The following is a 19,298-nucleotide window of genomic DNA, read 5'->3' on the forward strand; positions in this document are numbered from 1 at the left end:
TTATCAGGCACTTTTAAACCAATCAGAGAATATTTGCTAAACACACACTAGTTTAAATATACCAATAATTTCTACTATGAATAGAATAACATATATAAAATGGAAATTATGACACACCTAAATATTATTTATGTAAATATGAAGTTAAGGTGTTTAATTTGCACAAATTGAAACCAAGTCTTGCGTTTGTACTTACTCCATGATGAGAAGGAACAGAGGGAGGCCAGAAGCAGACTGCTCAGTAGAAACATCTTCCTCTATTGATTCATCATTGAAGATCAGCACTCAGTTCATTCTCTAAGTCCCGCCCACCATAAATTGGTGAACACGCACATCCAAAATGTCATCTGTGAAGATTCTGTTCCTTCCTGAGTTGACCAGCTACAACGTCTGTAGGTGAGATTCTGCGTTCTCTCAGGCCCCGTACACACGTAGCCGGGTATCTGCTAAACCGAAGATATTTTCCTACGTTTGGACCTGTCATCCACATGAAAACGCAAATAAACGAATGTTTAAAAAAACTCCGGGCAAAGTGAAGATTTTTGAAAACTCTGTTTAAGTAGATGCGTGTAGACAGAGACAACCGTAGTTTTGCGTTTTTGAACGTCACATTATGCTCCAAAACAACAACAAATCTGCTCTGACATCTAACGTGCGACCTTTGTTCACTACAGAACTACATATGATCCACCATCTATTCTCCAACCTATTTATTAAATAAATGGTCTCTGCTCTTGAACACCGTTTACTGCGTTACACCGACGCAGAGCCTACGCCATAGGGTACGCGGCGACGCGCACCGTACGGCGTACCCTACGGCGTACCCTACGGCGTAGGGCTGCAACGATTTAACGCGGCAGCTCCGTGGCGGGACACCTGGGGGGACTCGGGCTCGTTACCGAGAAGGAGACGCGGCTCCCGGGGAAGCTGCGCCGCGGAGGCAGGCCCGAAGGCCGGCCCGAAGGCCAGAAGAACAGATGATCTCTACAGGTTTGGAATGCTTATGAATGTGGTCGAAAACGCAGATCTTCCGTTATGTGTGGAAGGTTTTTTTTTTTTAAACGATGTAATGTGGATACAAATTATTTTATAAACGGAGGGGGGAAATATTTGGTTTTAAAAATACCCGGCTACGTGTGTACATAGCCTCAGTGGAGTATGACACCACAAGTATGACGAGGGGGTTGTTTGAGCTGCATCCACAGCTCAGCACCATGAGTGGGAGTTTTCAAACAACATATGTTGTATGATTTTGAGCATTAACAGTTACTATTTGGGTACAGCTAGTTCACGAATGTTATTAATAAGGTGTTACTTTAACTTTTTACTTGTGATTGAAATCATGCTGGATATCTGTGCATGTTTCGCAGAGTGTTCAACACTCATACTGTCTACTTCCTCTCAGACAAAAGTCAACTCGCTGTATTTTCGGCCATCTTTCCTCCCCATTTCCTCCTTATTTAGGTTCTCAAAGACATTTCACCTGTCTGAGCATTCTCCTTCCAACCCCCCCAAATCAACAAGACCTGCTGGAGTCCAGGCAATCTTAAAAGCATTATCTCTCTTATCAGGGCCATTTTTGGGGGGTGTCCATATAACCTTTGGTTCCTGCAACTGGAACAAAACTTTGTGGTTGAAATTCAGCTTTTTAAACACGTGACAGTTCCTACAGTGGACTAGTTTCACCTCGTAGGGCAACACAACAGTGTTCACTACTGTTAGCATGCTTTAGTCTAAATGGAGACATCCTCTATGGGCAATTGCCTGAAGAAGGAGCACAACAAGGCCTCCTACTGTTAGTTGCTTCATTCTAAAACACAGGAGTCAAATTCTAGTCCTCACGGCCTGCTGTCCTGCATATCTTAAATGTTTCCCTTCCTTAGCACACCCTGATACAAATTACCGTCATTAACAGGCTTTTGCAGACCTTGATGACAGGATGAACAGATGAATCATCACTGTGTTGCTGCAAGGAAACAGAAAACATGTAAGACAGCCGCCCTGGAAGACTGGAGTTCAACATCCCTGCTCTAAGACAAGGTAACTCCTTCAAGGCAGCAGTGACTTATATGATATAAAATGTCTAGTAGAGCACACTAGAGCAAACTGCATCACAAAACCAAAGGAAACACAAAACATTGATTTTCAGACTCCTAAAACATTTTAAGGGCACAAACATCTTGATCAAGGAATGTCAAAGGTGTAGTTGAGGCCTGAAAAAGACTTGATAGTTCAGCTTTTGCTTCCATCTAGTGGTTAAAGTTTTCACCAAAGACATGCAAGAAGTTATTTCTAATCACCACCAGAGTCCAGAAAAAGCAAAAAGGAAGCCAGCAGCATAAATGACATGAGGAGGATCCAATAATCACACCAGATCCCCACAAATGCATGTCACTAACAATGCATTCATAACTACGTGGAGGCCACATTTAACTGACATAATAACTGACTGGTGGTGGTCAAGCCATTAGAAATATATATACCGGTGTATATATATATATATGTGCTGCTACATGCCTAGAAAGCCTTGGATACCTCCTTTTCTCACATTGTTTCATTTATTCAGACTTTATTTATGACATTATTCTGGTTTAATCTGTGTTTCCTCTTTCAAACAGATGCTCCTGATTTGCTGTCGCCGCTGTGTTCTCATCTTTCCAGTCGAGGCAGATGGCCTCCCTTCCTGAGCCTGGTTCTGCCAGGTACTGGGGAGTTTTTCCTTCCACAGTTGTTCCACGTATAAAAATAATACAAAAGGTACAGAAAAATGTTGTGATGTGCATAAATAAATTGAAATATTTACTTAAAATACATAAATAATATACAAAATAAATTAAAAACTAATACAAACTTTACAAAATGACTTGAATGGATATTTTGTCATTTACAGCGCTTCAATTATTTAATTATTTGTGCAGTCCTATAATTCAGACTCCAAATGAACTGGGGTCCTAGCGTTCAGGATGTGAGCAGCTCAGCTTTGATACAGCAGTGAGTGGTGAAGGACATGCAGACTGTCCAAGTCCACAACCTGAAGACCATCTGCCCACATACTGGCAGTTTATTTTAATTTGAATGTGGAAACAAAAAGGACAGAGCTGCCGTGTGGGTGTTGGCTGCGGTTGGCTTTTGATATATTTGGAAATCAAATATAACAAGGGTGCAGTTTTTCCACAAGGTGTGTCTTTCTCAGTTAGTGGCCTGTTGTCACACGAGCACGGCCTCCATGAGGTTTTATACCAAGTGCTTGTATTTTGTTTTGCCCCCTGTTTATTTTCTATTTATTTCTATATTCCGCCTGTTAGATTGTATCTATTTATCTTTATATCTCAGAATCAGAATCAACTTTAATCGCTAGGTTTGTACAAACAAAGAATTTGATTTGGCATCTGAAATGATGTGAGTATTTATTTATTTATGTATAGATTTCTTCATCTATTTTTCTTTGTCTTTATGCTCTTTTGTGCCATTGTTGTTGTTTATTAAAATGGTATTTGTCCTTAAAGGAGCTTGAGGCCAGATTGAGGCAGAATTTATGAAAAAAATTCGTATACGTTTTAAGTTTTCTAGTAATAATGTCAGATGAAGCGTTCCAAACCCAAAAGAATGATTCCTCTAGTGTATCTGTCCTTTGCCTTGAACAGGCTGTGTGCTGCAAAATGTGCTGCAATTCTGGGCCCGAATTTCCCGCGCTGGGCTGCGGATGTGACGTCACATGACGCTGCATGTGCGTTCTCCCCGTTCTCCCGTGCCGGCTCCGCTGTTGGCTGCAGTACTCCCGACGGCTGTCGTGGTGAAGGGTGGCGCTAGAGAGTCTAATTTTTTAAAAGGAGCCTCAAGCTCCTTTAAAGGAGCTTGAGGCTGGATTTATGAAAAAAAATTGTATACGTTTTAAGTTTTCTAGTAATAATGTCAGATGAAGCGTTCCAAACCAAAAAGAATGAGCCCTCTAGTGTATCTGTCCGTTGCCTTGAACAGGCTGTGTGCTGCAAAATGTGCTGCAAGGCTGGGGCTGCTTTTCCCGCGCTGGGCTGCGGATGTGACGTCACATGACGCTGCATGCGCGTTCTCCCCGTTCTCCCCATGGATGTATTATAGAACTGGATGGTACATTGAAAATGGCCGCCCATTCATTTCAATGCATTTTGCTCAGCCAGCGCATACGCCGAAAAAATTTCGGACTCCCGAGTTTACTTCCGCGTTAACGGGCCCATAGAGCATGCGCAGTTGAGTCACCTCCCATGATGCTCTGGGGCCTCCCATCATGCCCCGGGGCAATGACGCAAATATTAATATAATATGTATTAATATAATATATTAATTCATGTATATTATTACATGTATAGTATTACATATATTATTAATGTATTAATATAATATAATTACATAATATATATTAATATAATACATCCGTGGAATGCACGGACACGGCTGTGACGTCAGCCGTGACGTCACGCCCAGAAAGAGACTTTTCTTTGACTTTAAAGTTTTCTGGCCGTTATAAAACATTTTTGACGGATATAAAGTCCATGACTTAAAAATATAGAATACAAAGATTAGTAATTGCTGGTGATTACAGCTGGAGGTTCCTGTGAACAGTTTTAGAGGCTTCTCTTTTACTATTGCGGTCTATGGGAAAAAAGCTTTCTGGGCCCCATGGGCTGGGGCGCCGAAAAGGGGGGGTAAAGGATACAGATTATAGGGGCCCATGATTGAGGGGGGCCCAGAGAGGCCCCTAATGATGATCAAAATTATAATAAAGAAAAATAATGACACTAAGTTATTAAATAACATATAATCACAAATGTTTTATTTTCAATGCCCTGGTAACAATAACTTTATTTGTTTTGGAAACATCAACGCCTGCAGCCCCCCCCCCCCTCTATTTACGTAAAATGGTTCAGTCCGACTGGATTAGCTGCAGGTAGCGCACGTGCGGTTTGTCACAGCGTCACAGCTGCAGGAGGAGGAGAGGCATCATTCCTCAACAATCAGGCAGCCAAAAAAGAAAACAAAAGAAATTAAGAGAGGAGAGAGAGTTGAAGGGTCGACAGTATTTCACCCGGTATTTCCGAAAAAAAGTGGGTTTGTTAGTTGTGGTGGAAAGTTACGGAATATTAACTTTGTCCCTGTCTGTGGTTTATAAGCTAGCTCACTTTTCTCATTTACTGCTATATTAGTGAAATAATAAATCCAGTCAAACATTTATCAAGCTGTTCTCATTCAATAATAGTTGATCTCCCCCCTGTCAAAATGATGCCTCATTCTGAACAGTCAAGTGCAGCAGCAGCAGCAGCAGCAGCAGCAGCTGTCTGTCAGTCCCCCAACTCCCCCTGCCCCTGAACCAGCCCCAGTGCCCCCACATGAGGAAGGAGGTGAGCAGCTGTGTGTGTTGAAATAATAATAATTGTGATACATTTTTACTATAGTCTCAAAACAATACAAAGGTGAATCTGTTATGGGAAATAATTAAAATTAATGAAAAAAGTAATTTTGAACAATTTTAATGGTTTAAAAAGCATAAACCCTTTAAAAAATTAAATAGAAGACGTGCAGTAAAAACAGAGGGGAAAATCTGTGGTGTGTGCAACAGACTGGGGTGACCGCTCTCAGTCCAATCAGAGAAGTTTACATATTGGTGAGACCTGATAAGTGATTTTGCACGTGAGAAGGCTCGGCATTGGACTTTTGGTGAGAAAAGTTGAGCCAGGACCAGTGATTGAAAGGTTGCAAAAGGAAGCTTGACTCAGTCGGCAACGTTATATATTTGCCATTCGTTCATATATTAAGTTCTACATAAACGATGAGAAATCATATATGACCATTTTGTATTTTGATGGTGTTTTGTTTTTGCTGAGATTTTTACATTTCCAGATTTTCTCTCCACTGATTATAATTTCTATTTTTTCATGGAAGAGTTTATTTCCAATTTAAAAATCAGTGTTGCAGCAAATAAATGAATCAAAATGAATTCCATTGTATTCAGAGTGCTCAGTTCTTCCCCTACTGTCATGTTGCTCTTCTTTCACAAATATGGTAATGATAGTCAAAAATACCAATAAAATGCATTGTATGTAAAATAGCATCAACAAATTTCGCCGCTGTGTTGGGGGGCCCGGTAAAGATTATTTTCATGGGGCCCAAAATCCCTAGCGGCGCCCCTGCCCATGGGATTTTTTGTTGCAGTACCGCGGCTGGCCACTGGAAAAAATAGGCGTGTCTTCTGAGCGCGAGATTCGGGGGCTGGTTCTCCCGTGCTGGCTTCGCTGTTGGCTGCAGTACCCCCGACGGCCGTCGTGGCGAAGGGTGGCGCTAGAGAGTCTCATTTCTTAAAAGGAGCCTCATGCTCCTTTAAATGCCCCCGAATGCCAGTGAGCAGGTGGACAGTCATGTGCATCATTTAGCGTTAGCTTCCCACCTCCCTGAAACAGTTTTTTTGTGGCAGTGGAGAGTACATTTCTGTAGATGTTCAGCTGTTAATGTACTGAAGTTATGTGGTATTACTACAGTATTCAGAGCAGGTTACAAAAAGGCCAGAACTCAAACAAGAACCAAAAACTACAAAAACCTTGGAAGACTGGAAAAACACAGAGGGAGGAAAACAGTACGGACCAGCAGGGAGCAAGGCAAGACCAGATATACAGGCCCAATCCCAATCTCCACCCTCGCAGACTCGTAGACTTACGTGCGCGCTCCCGCACCTTGCGTAAGGGCTTAGGGCTGTCCCATTCCTCAAGTGGTCAAGTGCGCGAGGGCTCCCGGCAGCCATTTTGAGCCCTTACTGCCCCCTTCCCGCAAGTCAGCATCCCAGCACACTCTGGGAAAGGGAATTACCCACAGTTCATTGCGTTGTGACATGAAAGGAGGTTACCAGGGAGAATGAAAACAAAACAGGGGGCGGAGGAAAAGGAACCATGTGCGACTGCGAGAAGAAAGTTCACCTGTAAATATAAATACATATCCCACTGGTGATTTAAATTCAGAAACTGTTGTCCCGTGATGATTTTTCAACAGCCCTATTATTTCCTTTACAAACATGTAAAGGAGCGGCCAACAAACATATTATTTAACTATTGTTCTTTGGTTTAAATATATATATATATATATATATATATATATATATATATATATATATATATATATATATATATTTCATTTTTCTTTTTTTTTAGCATGTTCGAAATAAAGTTTTTCATTCACTCATTCATTCATTCAAACGGAGGAAAGAAATCCAAAAAAAGGACAAATGACGTTTTGGACTTTCTTCAAGACTAAAGACAGGAAAAGAGGCTGAGGGAGCTGGATGAAAAGGAGGAGGAGAGGGAAAGGAAGAGGGATGACCAGTTATCTAAGTTAATTGACATTTGTGGGAAGATGGAGGACAAAATGTAGTTTTCTTCATCATTTTTTCATTCATAATTTGAGGTTCAATTTCATTTGTTTTCATTTTATATTAGACCAGTGTTTTTCAATCCTGGTCCTCGTGGGCCCCAGTCCTGCATGTTTTAGATGTTTCCTGCTTCAGCACACCGTGATAAAAGTACCTGTGTCATCAACAGAGCTGTGCAGACCTTGGTGACAAGCTAATGAGGACCTTTAATTAGAATCAGGTGTGTTGGTGCAGGGAAACATCTAAAACATGCAGGACAGGGGCCCACGAGGACCAGGATTGTGTTGAATAAACAAGACTTGCTTTTCTTTGATCTGAGTACAGTGTTTGAAATAAGATTCCCTATGTTAACAGAAATGCATACATGTAAATACTAGCAAGATAGTTTTAGATCCAACACAAACAAGTCAGGCAGTTATTTGGTTATTCATTTATTTATGACCACAAAATTTAAACAATTTCAGCAAGTTGAACAAAAACGTTGCAGTAAATAGTAACAATATAACTGTAATATTTAGCTCAGGTTACCATCAATTTATACGCTCTCTTACAAAAATGAAATGACATCATGCTGAAAAATGGAAAGTAATATTATATGGTCATAACACAGCTGGAATATTTAACTCAGTTTACACGCGCTTACAAAAAAGAAATTACTCTGCGATTGAGCCTGGCATACTGGATGCGCTGGTATGGGTAGATTGAAAGAAAGACAATGTTAACAAGGAAATACATATTGTACTGTGCGCATGTTTAAATTGTGTTCTTTGTTGAATTTTATGCTCCTTTATATAGGCTACCACTTTGTTTTCAAACATCCGGATGATCATTCCCAAACTTATAATACCGGTAGGTAACATTTTGATCTGACTAGGAATTTTGTAAATTGAAATTTTAAATAAAGTTTATTGAAAAAAAACAAAAAAAACAGACGTTTTTATCTGACTTGTTTCCGGTTTCTGCTAAGTGTGTCCCATTCCTATTTATACCATTTGGAGCCCTCACACCCTCGCACACTTGATCACGTGACGCTGACGTCACTGAAAGTCTGTGAGGGCTCAGGGCTTGAGGGTTTAGGGTGGAGTTTGGGATTGGGCCACACAAGAGTTAACGAGACACAGGTGCAGACAATCAGGGCATATGGGAAACAGTAACGTCAAACAGGAACTCAAACACAAGGACATGGACTTCAAAATAAAACAGGAAGTAACAAACTGTGAAAATTAGGAGAAATAACGGTGATCCCTGTCTGCACCAAACCAGGATTTTAGGCTTTACAGTGTTTGATATGTGGTCTAAATCTACGAGAGCTCTTTTTTACAATCTTGTGAACAATTAAAAAAAGCAGTTACACCATCAAGCTTCAGATTATTCTGATTATTTGGATTGGAGAACCATCATTGGCGCAATATCTCCGCTAACGCCCTGCTGTTTCTCCACTTGCTCTCTGTCTCACGGAGTCTTGTGAACTGCGCTGGCGTTCATGGCCGCCGACACCTTTGGGCTTCTGGAAGCTGCATATCTGCACTGCTGCCTAATTAGCAACAAGTGGTTTCTCGTTCACACCTTCCTCCCCACACATCCTCCTTTCATCTTCTCACGCTATGATAGCAGCATTTCTTATGCTTAAGACTCATTCTTATGTGCTACACACACAGTGTTTCACCAACAGGGTCTAAGAAATAACAGAAGGTTTAAATATAACTGGAACTTCAGGGCCGCTGGGTGGCACAGTGGTTAGAGCAAGCAGTCCATGTACTGAGGCTACAGTCCTACAGCGGCCGCAGGTTGGAGTCCCAGCCTGCAGCCCTTTGCTGCACGTCGTCCCCATTCCCTTCTCTCTCTTCCCCCTTCCTGTCTACATCTTGAATAAAGGCCAATAGAGCTGCAAAATATTAAAAAATGTAACTGGAAATTTAGAATTTATGTTCTGAAGTGTTTGAATATCACAACGGTCAAATGTAACAAGATGTTACATGTTACAAGATGTTTGTGTGCTCTACAGACATCGGCCACAGGCGCTCTTTCCACTTCCTGCTGTTGACCTAATATGCACTTGTCTTGTGTACCACACTTTCATCTTTCATCGTTGTGAAACTCACACAATTGCTGTCATACTGATATGCCTGACTGGTGTGAATGAGTACTGCTACGAATCAAAGTTATTAACGTGTTGTTTTTGCCCTGATGTCATGAATGCACCCTCACTGTTCCACCACAATGACTGCAATGATCACAAAGATGGAAAAACATTTTTATTATTATAATATAAAATATTTCATTAAACAAAAGAATTTACATCAATAAGGCAAAATAATACACTTGATATACAATGTGAAGAGTTGGGTATAATGATGGAGTAAATCCTTATTCACTTCTTTTAGTCTCCACTTGCTCAAAGTAGTCCAAGGAATCATACACAGGCACTTGGCACTAAAAACAAAAACAAAAGAGTTAAAGTTACAAGCATATTTTATCAGTACAACACTAGTGCATAACAGGAAATGTTTCTCATTTCACACATACTGTACAGAACAGCACTGGTTTGAGCCAAATGCTTAGACAGACACAGGATGTCAGTCGTTGTTTTTTTCTAAACTGACATGATGCACAAAGTAACACAAACTTGAAATGGACAAATAATATACCACTAAACCACATTGGGCAGTTTTGATTTGATTCAATTCTGCTTGCAGTGAAAGCCAGGGCTCCACTGAAAAAAAGCTGAATTTTACAGCAATTTATAAAAAAACATAAATTACATAGAATTTTAGAACATTAAATTTCAAAGTTAAAAATATCTCATTTAATGCATTAGGGTCCCATGGTCAATTCGGTCTAATGCCTTGGACATATCTGCCAGCAGTATTCTCACCATTGTTGGTTTGGAGTCGGTTTCAGTGAGCCAGGTGTGCATTGCTCTAACTAAGGCCGTTGTGCACTGTGGTTAGCATTTTGGTTTTTACACGCGTCAAGGACTGTGGGTTTGAGCTTTTTCAAAACAAAATGTTCTATTATTTTTCCTACACAAGACGATAGAGAGAAGGGACGCCAATCTGAGATTGAGCCAGGGTCTTGGCCTTTTCGGCATGGGACAGATGTTTGACTCTTTCCATATATCGGGGACGAATCCCTGTTGGTAAGAGCAGTTGGCCAGATGTGTGATGACCGGAGCCGCCAGGTCCTCTGCCTGCTCTTTAAGCAGCCAATTTGGGATGCCGTCTGGCCCACTCCAGCCAAGAAAGGGCCAGCTTCATCTCTCCTATGCTACAAATATCGCTTTGTGTGGGAGGTCTGGGTAACGTGGGAACACAGTAGGGTCTTGTTTTATTTGATCCCCCACCGTGATACGCTCACCGACCATTGTATCAGGTAATCTTTGTGTGCCAAATAAAGCGGCTGCTGAGTGTTTATTGTCACTTAACGCCAGTGAAACTCACCCATTGATAAGATCCTCTGGAGGAACTCGTGCTGTGTTTGTCCGTCTCTGCTTGCTCAGAGTCAAAGTGGGGAGCCTCGTAGATCACACTGGTTGCATGTCCTAAATGACACGTGGAAACAGACCCACATGACACAAACTGTTGGTAAAAAACAGCAATCTTCTCACATTTGAAAACTTTACTGCTGTAAGAGCATGTTCCGTTCTTATTTGTCTGTTTCACGCTGTTAGGACCTGGAGCATCAGTTGTAGAGAGCCGTACAATTCTTGGACCTTTCACTGCTGAGACCGAACCCCTTTTGCTGAGTAGCCCTCATAATTAGTTTATTTTAGTTCATGTTTATTTTAGTGGCGCACCACAGGGTTTAATCAATGGCCCCATACATATTATACGACATACTCTGATAGAAAACTTTAGCCGTCTGTATAATTATAGCTTTTGTATCGTTATAAATATGTATTATAGTTTTTCCTTGCCACTGTTTGGCTTAAGGTTTTTCTCCCACTAGGGGAGTTTTTACCTGCCATTGTTTATGTAATAACTGCACGGGGGTCATGTTCTGGGTATGGGTCTCTGTAAAGCGTCTAGAGACAACTCTGTTGTATTAGACGCTATATAAATAAAATTGAATTGAATTGTATGGTAATTTATTTTTTCTTTTTATGTGCTTTTTGATTTTTATATGTTAATAGTATTAATGTATTACGGAGGAGGTGGAAGAATTTTATAAATTCATATATTTAATATGGCTCATAAAGCAGTAAAAGAGGCATAGAAGTCAAATAGATATAAAAAAAATCCCAGATCCCGTGACATCCAATGATAATCTCATAGAAACAAATCCTAACACAATGTTCCTTAAACCTGTGGAGGAAAAGGAGATTATAGATATTGTGAATAAATGCAAAAACAAAACATCAACTGACTATAATGAAATAGACATGAAAATAGTAAAAAAACCTCTGATACATATTTTTAACTTATCATTACAAACTGGTCAATTCCCCCATAGCATGAAAATAGCTAAAGTTATGCCGTTGCACAAAACTGGAGACAAACACCACTTCACAAATTACAGACCTGTCTCTCTTCTCCCACAATTCTTAAAAAAATTTGAAAAACTATTTAATAACAGATTAGACAATTTCATAGATAAACACAATTTACTATCTGACAGTCAGTATGGATTCCGAAAAACCCGAACAACATGACCAGGTTTAACTGAACTCATTGAAGTAACCACAAATTCCATAGATGAAAAGAAATACGCAGTTGGTTTATGCATTGATCTAAAAAAAACTTTCGATACAATAAATCATGAAATATTATTCAGTAAATTGGAACTATATGGGATAAGGGGGTGTGTGCATTACAGTGGGTCAGAAGCTACTTAAAGAACAGGAAACAATTTGTGAAGATGGGAGAAAACCAGTCACAATGTTTGGACATTGAGTGTGGAGTCCCCCAGGGGTCAGTGTTGGGTCCTAAACTGTTTATCATCTATATCAATTACATATGTATAGTATCACAAATACTGAAATTCATACTATTTGCCGATGACACAAACATATTTTATTCTGGTGAGAATTTACAGCAACTTTTGGACAATATTACCTCAGAATTTGACAAAATTAAGAAATGGTTTGACAATATCATTAAACTTAAACAAAACAAAAATGATGGTAGCCTATTTGGAAACAATAAAAACAATCAAGCACAGGTACAGATTGAGGGTGTAAACATTGAAAGAGTACATGAAACTAAATTTCTTGGGGTAATTATAGATGACAAGATTTGCTGGAAATCTCATATTAAATATATCCACAACAAAATATCTAGAGGCATCTCAGTTCTGGCCAGAGCAAAGCAATTCCTGGATAGCAAATCACTCCGCATTCTGTTCTGTTCCCTGGTTTTGCCTTATCTGAGTTACTGCTTAGAGGTTTGGGGAAATACATATAAAAGTTCACGGCAACCACTATTCATACTGCAGAAAAGAGCCATAAGGATAATTCATAAGGCAGGTTTTCGTGAACACACCAATTCCCTATTCTTCAATTCTAAAATAATCAAATTTTTTGACATAGTAGAATTCCAAACTGCACAATTCATGCATACAGCTAGGAACAACGTATTACCATCTCACTTGCAGGAAATGTTTTATGACAGAGAGGGGGGGTATAATTTAAGGGGTACTCTCGTAGAACATGAACAACTATGAAAAGATTTTCTATATCAGTCAGTGGAGTTAAACTATGGAACAGAATGGATTCAGAATTAAAGCAATGTCCAAACATTAACCAGTTTAAAAACAAATATAAAAACATGATTTTCACGAGGTACAAAGAGGAAGGGGTTTAGCGGCTTTTAGGAGCCTGATATAACACTATTGGGTGAATGGGTAGATCCGTGTATATTTACAGTATGTACAGAAATGGGCAGCAAAGTTGGTTGCGTTTATAACCTAAACCAGATCTTTAATATTAATATTAAATACTTCTCTTCTGTCCGGTCCCCATACCATGATACTTTCTACTCAAACACCAGTCATTATTAATGTCATCTTTTGTCTTATGTCCAAGTTTTCTCAATTTGGACACAAATTCAGAAAATTGGGTTGCATCTTGTCGTTAAGGTGTGATGGCGGGCTCCAAAGCCGGAGCAGCAGAGAACCACTGGTCTACGGAGACGCAAATGTCATATTTCTCCTCTGCACTCTTAGTGGTTTCAGCATCAGCAGGTCGACAAAGGTCTACTTATACTTGTTTCCTATGATGAATTGCAGTTCCATGCATGGTATCTCTCGACGGTAGATCACCAGCATGTGCATCTTTACAAAGAACTTTTCCGTGGAAGTAAATGTTAGCTATCTCTACATAAAAAGTAGTTTCATAGACATTTCAAAGCTGTAACTAATTAATTACATTTTGCTAATTATAAGAGCTGAATAAATATTTATATAATAAATGTTTTCATTTACCTTTATTCCTTCGTAGAAAGAAGAAACAGATGACAGCAATGAGGATCAGTGGAGCCACGACAACCAGAGCAATTATGGCGGGGACTGGTAGACCGCTGGAAGAACCTGGATGTCAGAAACAGATGTTGATCAAAACAATGACTGCTAATATCTGATTGCATAAAAATTCAATTTGATTCAATTTTATTTATATAGTGTTTATTACAATACAAGTCATCTCTAGGTGCTTTCCAGAGAACCACAACATGACCCCCGAGCAATTATTACATAAACAGTGGCAAGAAAAACTCCCCTTTAGGAGGGAATAAACCTGGACCATAAGACCCTGCTGTTATTCATCTTGATCAGATGAGCCATAGTGAGATGAAATCATTTCTTTCCAAACAGATCAGATCATAATCAGAATGTGTCGGTACATCATTACTACACGATTGAACTATTATTACTTTGCCACTAACCTCTTGATGTGACTGTGATAATCGTACCCTTTCCTTTATATGTGGCTAAATCCGGTATCTCCACATAGACACTGCAGATGTATATCCCAGAATCCCTTCTTGAGATGTTTGGAAAGGTGAAAGTTGAACAGTTGATTGACTGGTTCTTCTCATATTTCAACGTGGTATTATTCTGGATAATTGTTTGATTTTTAAACCAAGTTAGTCTGACTCTTCCAACCATTGCCGTCCAGCAGCAGGTGATGTTCACCATCTCCCCCTCCATGACAGACATGTCAGGAGTCTGAATCACAACAAATGATGAAACACCTGTGAAGAGATGTAGTTGTGCTCAACATGGCAGGTCATCTATGTATGCAAGATGGCAGAAGTTCAACTACCAGCTAAAATACATTTATCAGGCACTTTTAGTGCCTGATAAAGAGAATATTTGCTAAACATACACTAGTTTAAATATACCAATCATTTCTACTATGAATAGAAAAACATATATAAAATGGAAATTATGACACAGCTAAATATTATTTATGTAAATATGAAGTTAAGGTGTTTAATTTCCAAGTCTTGCATTTGTACTTACTCCATGATGAGAAGGAACAGAGAGAGACCAGAAGCAGACTGCTCAGTTGAAACATCTTCCTGTATTGATTCATCATTGAAGATCAGCACTCAGTTCACTCTCAAGTCCCGCCCACCATAAGTTTGTGAACACGCACATCGAAAATGTCATCTGTGAAGATTCTGTTCCTTCCTGAGTTGACCAGCTACAACGTCTGTAGGTGAGATTCTCCGTTTTCTCAGTGGAGTATGACACCACAAGTATGATGAGGGGGTTGTTTGAGCTGCGTTCACAGCTCAGCACCACGAGTGGGAGTTTTCAAACAACATATGTTGTATGATTTTAGGCATTACCAGTTACTATTTGGGCACAGCTAGTTGACGAATGTTATTAATAAGGTGTTACTTTAACTTTTTACTTGTGATTGAAATCATGCTGGATATCCGTGCATGTTTCGCATAGTGTTCAACAGTATGTCTACTTCCTCTCAGACAAAGTCAACTTGCTGTATTTTTGGCCATCTTTCCTCCCCATTTCCTCCTTATTTAGGTTCTCAAAGACATTTCAACTGTCTGAGCATTCTCCTTCCAACCTCCCCAAATCAACAAGACCTGCTGGAGTCCAGGCTATCTTAAAAGTATTATCTCTCTATAAGGGCCATTTTTGGGGGGTGTCCATATAACCTTTGGTTCCTGCAACTGGAACAAAACTTTGTGGTTGAAATACAGCTTTTTAAACACGTAAACAGGAATTTGCGTGACAGTTCCTACAGTGGACTAATTTCACCTCGTAGGGCAACACAACAGTGTTCGTGTCAGGCCAACACGCGGCCAACGTTCCGGGGGCCGACCTCGGGACTGGGCCGACCGGCAAGATAGTTCCGGGGGACGACCCCGAGGCCTAGGCCTGGGTCTTGGCGTGGGACCTGGGCGACTCGGCGTGGGGCTTGGCATGGGGCTTGGCAGGGGAACTAGACATGACGGGGACCTGGACTTGACGGGGGACCTTGACTTGACGGGGAACTCAGGACACGAGGAGCTGGCTGCGGGGGAACCCGGGTCCATCACCAGAGCAGGGGCTGATGCGTCAAGGACCACCGCTGGGGCTGGCGTCGACGCCGTCGCTCCAGAGCCTGGATGCTCCAGGGCCCACCCCGAGCCAGGCGTGTTCCCCAGAAGGGGGACTCCTGCTCCTCGAACCACCTCCTATTTTTCCAGAGGGAAATCCAGAGGGAAATCCACTCTCCCGTTGGGTCAATTTTTAGTCGGTCCGTTCTGTCACGTCTGGTGTGTGGTGTGGACCCAAACGCAGGAGAGCAAGAGGCAGGAGTTGCAAAAACCAAGGATTTATTCCAAAAAAGCAAAAACAAAGCGCTGCTTGGCAGGATCAAAAGAAACTAAACAGGGATCAAAAAACTTGAGGCAGGAAAAACGTGGCAGGAAACATGGAGGACAAAACAGTACAGACCGACAGGGAACAAAGGAATGACAAGACCAGATATACACAGGGGATAACGAGACACGACGAGACACAGGTGCAGACAATCAGGGCAGATGGGACACAGGCGGGGCAAAACAGAAACTGAAAGGCTGGGGGGAATGTCAAACCCTGACATTTCGCTACTGTTAGCATGCTTTAGTCTAAATGGAGACATCCTCTAAGACAGTGCTTCTCAATCCTGGTCCTCGAGTACCACTGTCCTGCATGTTTTAGATGTTTCCCTGCACCAACACACCTGATTCTAATTAAAGGTCCTAATTAGCTTGTGACCAAGGTCTGCACAGTTCTGTTGATGACACAGGTACTTGTATCACGGTGTGCTGAAGCAGGGTAGCATCTAAAACATGCAGGACAGTGGTACTCGAGGACCAGGATTGAGAAACACTGCTCTAAGACAGGGGTCACCAACCCTGGTCCTCGAGGGCCGGTGTCCTGCATGTTTTAGATGTTTCCCTGCTTTAACACACCTGATTCTAATTAATCATCGTCATCAGCTTGTCATCCAGGGCTGCACAGTTCTGTTAATGACACAGTCACTTGTATCATGGTGCAATGAAGCAGGGAAACATCTTAAACCTGCAGGGACACCGGCCCTCGAGGACCAGGGTTGGTGACTCTAAGACATCAGTGAATGACATAATATGACTTTATCATTTGCTCGTTGCCCTTGCAGACTGCATCACACATCATTTATATTTATAAATGTTCAGTGATTCTGCACTATACAATCACTGAACAGGTACATAAAGTCATTTTTGCACATGGATTACTGCCATAAAACTTCCCAGTGTTTTCCAGAGGGTTTTCTGTGGGAATGCAAACGGGTTGAACCCTTCACTCTGGACTTTTTTCATGAAATATCTGACCAGTACTCGTATAGCAAATATAGAAAATCAGCGAGTGTGTAAATATTAGTGGAGCATTCCTCAAGGCATTTTGAGGAAATTAATAAGCTAAAAAGATTTTTATTCTGCATATAATACAATGAGGATGTCATCTTTCTCACTGCCTCTCCAAATAACCTTCGTACTATTGTTATTACCTGCTAACAGCTGACTTTATAGCTTAACAAAGTGTAAAAAAAATGACTATGTCATATGCACTTGGGTACCCCCTTAGCTACACAGGCTTCTGCAGCTTTTACTGATGCCTGCATCTGTACTACTAGTTCAGGACAAAGTTATTGACATATGTCATTTTTGCCCAGGTCCAAATGTGTCATGAATGTTTCACCTCAGCAATAACTACAATGATGACAAAGATGCAAAATTTGGTTTATTTTAATATATAAAATATATTCCTACACGAAAGAATTTACACCAATCGGGTAAAAGAATCAGAGGTGTCAAAAGTATTCACATTCATTACTCAGGTAAAAGTATAGTTACTAGAGTTTAAAAATACTCCTGTAGAAATTTAAGTATCAACTCAAGTTTTTTACTCAAGTAAAAGTATACAAGTACTGGTTTCAAAACTACTTAAAGTATAAAAGTAAAAGTAATGTAAGGGGGAAAAAAGCCATTAAGGACAAAATCCATTTAAAATGAATGCATCTTAGTATAATGCAAATATATTAAAGAACCATATATGTGTACTATTGAGCATTAACATGTGTTTCAGGGAGCAGGAGATATGATGACTAGTTGCCTATAAGTATTGTAATGGTGCAAAAAGTCAAACTTCAGAGGCATGTTATCATTTATCCTAACCTTTATTGGAATGTACATCCAAGTTTAGTTGCAGGAATCTGAGGGCAACGGATGTTAGAACAAAACTGGATAAGAACATCTGAAACAACCACAACCAAATTCACTCTATCCGGATGGAGCAATTTAACTGGATAGTTTTTTTTTAAAGGCCGAAATGAAATAGAGTAAACAGGTCTGAAAAATAATTACTCCAGTGAAGTATAGATAACCCAAATTTCTACTTAAGTAAGGTAACAAAGTATTTGTACTTCGTTACTTGACACCTCTGAAAAGAATACACTTGAAATACACAATGAAGAGTAGGAGTAAATCCTTATTCCCTTCCTTAAGTCTCCACTTGCTCAAAGTAGTCCAAGGAACTATACAGTTCCTGTACAGTACAGTACCTGATACTAAAAAGAAGAACAGAAATATCTGAGATACACGTATACTTTATCAGCACAACATAGTTATTGGTGCTTAAGAGGAAATGTTTCTTAATCCACACAAATAGAACTGAGCAGGTGTGAACAAAAGGAGCCTTTACACGGCATGTCAGTTTCTTCTCTTTTTTTTAAAACTCACATCAGGTCACAATGCAGGATGTAACATGGAATTGAAATGGACAAACATTAGAAGATTTTTTATTTTTTTCCAATCACTGATTCATTCTCAACACAATAAATCACACACCCAACAACCACTTCTATGGTATACCAGGTGTACCTTATAAAGTGGTTGTTGAGTATTTATCCCCACTTCATCTCCTTTTCCTTTCAGCTGCTGCTTTTATGGGTCACTACAGCAAATCCTTCATCTCCAGGTAACTCTATCCTCTACACAGGATCCTCTGGAAGAACTGGTACTGTGTTTGTCCATCTCTGCCAAGTGGAGAGCCTTATGGATCACGCTGGCTGCATGTCCTAAGTGTCACCACAAACTGACACACACAATGCATCGGGAAAAACTGTTATAAAAAAGAGGAAGAAGATTGCTGACACTACATCATATTTTACATTTTCTGTTCTCATTTGTAGTCGGATCATTAGGGCCCGCCCGGAGTATTAGAGAACGGTACCATTCTTGGACTGTATTGTTTATACTGTAAAACTGCTGTGGCCAAACTCCTTCTGCAGAACAGTCTTCATCATTCTTACATTATATGTTTATTTTACTGGTGCGCCACAGGGTTTAGTCAACGGCCCCATACATATCCTATGATATACTGTGATAGAAAACAGAAAACTAGCATGTAAAACTTGTGTCAAGTGTATCAATATCTG

At 40.3% G+C, this 19,298-nt stretch overlaps 1 long non-coding RNA gene across 1 annotated transcript; it reads right to left on the minus strand.

Moving 5' to 3' along the window:
- Positions 1-9,638: 9,638 nt before the first annotated feature.
- Positions 9,639-13,917, minus strand: LOC133420378 (uncharacterized). The gene is made up of 3 exons (XR_009770605.1): positions 13,811-13,917; positions 10,831-10,931; positions 9,639-9,823 (listed from the first exon to the last, which is right to left on the minus strand). It is a non-coding gene; the product is annotated as an uncharacterized LOC133420378 (long non-coding RNA).
- Between the last annotated feature and the right edge of the window lie 5,381 nt (positions 13,918-19,298).

The sequence above is a fragment of the Cololabis saira genome, chromosome 20, assembly GCF_033807715.1.
Source record: "Cololabis saira isolate AMF1-May2022 chromosome 20, fColSai1.1, whole genome shotgun sequence".
Classification (NCBI taxonomy): domain Eukaryota; kingdom Metazoa; phylum Chordata; class Actinopteri; order Beloniformes; family Belonidae; genus Cololabis; species Cololabis saira.